A 2367-nucleotide genomic window follows, 5' to 3' on the forward strand; every position below is an offset into this window, starting at 1 on the left:
TTACACCTTTCACAGGCAGGAGTCTTATCACATTTCTATTGCTTACACAACTAAAACTTTCACATGTTTTAGTATACGGATCTAAAAAGACTCTCCCACCAATGGGCCCTCACAATAGGATGAATATCTCAGGTCACCTATCATGTTACACCTTTTTATAGGTGCCTAAAGTCCATGGATCATGATGAATTATTTGAGTTTCAGAACTCATATAAGCACAATTTCCACAGGACTATCCCAAGCTAAAAATTGTCTTGGGCAAAAAAAATATTTGAAACTAAATCGAATACAAATTCTAACATGGCAGATAGATGATTGGACCCCAAAATCTGTTTACACCTTTCTACCAAGTAACAGAATTTAAATGAGAAAATTAACTACTGGTTAAGACTCACTTCTCAGGCTCCTTTGGAGCTGGTTGTGACCATGTGCCCAAATGATCGCCATTAGGGTATGAAGTGGAAGTAGTCTGTACAAATTTCTTAAAGGAAAGGAGACTGCCCTCTCCCTTTCCTTCTTATTGCCTGGAGTCAGACACAATGGCAACCGCCTTGCATCAGAGCCGCATGGCAGAGTAGGACAAAGGAGCTTTGGTCTTAAGAGCCTCCAATAACCCCTGGACTGGTTACTTAAGATTTTTCAAGAAAATACTTATGTGATTCTATTTCTTCAAATGTCTGTCACAACAAACAAATCTATATCCTAACTAATATATCTTAACTAGACAAAGGCAAGTAAAAAAGTACTGCAAATAGGGTTCCAGTTCATATAAACACAGGTTTACTCAAACATAATGCATTTAAACAAGTCTGCGATCGGCAGATGACTGCAAACAAGTTCTCTCTGTACTTCAATTGTCTTAGTCTCTTTAGAGTGTCTTCAAAAAAAAGAATTATTTTTTGTGAATGGGACGAAAATATGTTGCATTCAGGGATAATATCAAATTTTTAACAAAACTCAAGAGGACACCTTCCCAGATCATTAAAACTTTACAACCAATTTACATGAATGCCGCCCCATGAAAAACAACAACTTCAGATGGATCACTTTACAGGCCAGAAGGATCTCAATTATGAATTCAAAGCACAGATGTCACAGAAGGTTATGGCGATTACTTTGTGGGATCCAAAGGGATTATCTTCATAAGATTTTTCTCAAAAGACAGAGGACAATGGTGAGGGTTGTGGTGCACTGACTGACTAGCCAGTCTTGTAACTCCCACCAAATGACTGGGTCGGACATGCAAATAGGGAGTGTGGATCTCAAACACTGCCATCCTGCTAGATTTTAAATGAGCTGCCTCAGAAGTAGAAATGAGGAATCTCACTATCATCGAGGAAAAAGAGCCAGGAGAGAACATATCCTTTGGACTCCAAGTGCCTTGATCGAGGAGCCCAAGAGGTGTGACTCCAGAGGAGTGATGGTGGAGTAGCAGACCAGGGCAACGGCAGAACCAAGAGATAGAACACTGGGCCCTTGACCCATGGAACAAGTACAGCTGAGTGCCTTCCAGCAGCAGGTCACTTGCTGAATGGGGAGCCTCCAGTTACTTGATTGGTAGAGATAGGTTTGGTGGCCCATGGAGTCAGAGCTGAGTGACTTTGGGCTAAGGCTTATGGTAGAGTGGAATGCCTTTTGGGCACACATCAGCAACACTAAGCTTTGTGAAACTGCTCAAGCAGGACAGAGGACAAAGACCTCGGCTGAGAAGCTGAGGACCAAAGGGAGGCATAACTGTAGGCACAGCTGAGATGACACTGTCCTGGATGAAAAACAGTAATGTAAGCATTGCTGATCGTAAATTGTAACCTGTTAACTTCCTTCATAAATATTATAATACAGAATATTGTCTGTGAATTCTGTGTGGTCATTGCAATGAATTATCAAGTCCAGCAGAGAATTAGAGCATGGAGAGACAGCTGGTGTCAAAATTGCTAAAGATGATCAGAGGAAGGCAAAGGTATGTCTGACCTCCTCCCCCTCCTAAGAACCAGTCTTGGGCTGATGTTGAACTTCATTCTTCCTTTCCCCTTGCAAAGTCAGAAGAGGTCAGACATCACCCTTGTGACATTATTATAGGAGCTTACAATGAAGACTTTTTCAAAATCTGAAAATGCATCGGTGAGGAAAAAGGCCAAGAAAGCTGTGCCAAAGAATTATGTTCCATTGCACCAATGCACCTGCTCAAGCAGGGGCTGTCCTACGAGAGTTTCATCGAGAGACCTTAATCCATCCACCCTGTAAGTCTGATCTTGCACCTTCAGACTTCTTTTTCTTTCTAAAACTCAAAGACCATTGAAAAGAAACACAATTAGAGCTCTTTGAGGATGACAAAATACAAACTGGAGGATAGAATTCTTTAGAGAA

General features: G+C 41.2%; 1 protein-coding gene across 5 annotated transcripts in view; it reads right to left on the minus strand.

Moving 5' to 3' along the window:
* The window catches only part of ZNF148 (zinc finger protein 148), a 149988-nt gene that overhangs the window by 94784 nt on the left and 52837 nt on the right, over window positions 1–2367 (minus strand). The window lies entirely within an intron of this gene.

The sequence above is a fragment of the Echinops telfairi genome, unplaced genomic scaffold, assembly GCF_000313985.2.
Source record: "Echinops telfairi isolate 266 unplaced genomic scaffold, ASM31398v2 ScPeMD7_17;HRSCAF=63, whole genome shotgun sequence".
NCBI lineage: Eukaryota > Metazoa > Chordata > Mammalia > Afrosoricida > Tenrecidae > Echinops > Echinops telfairi.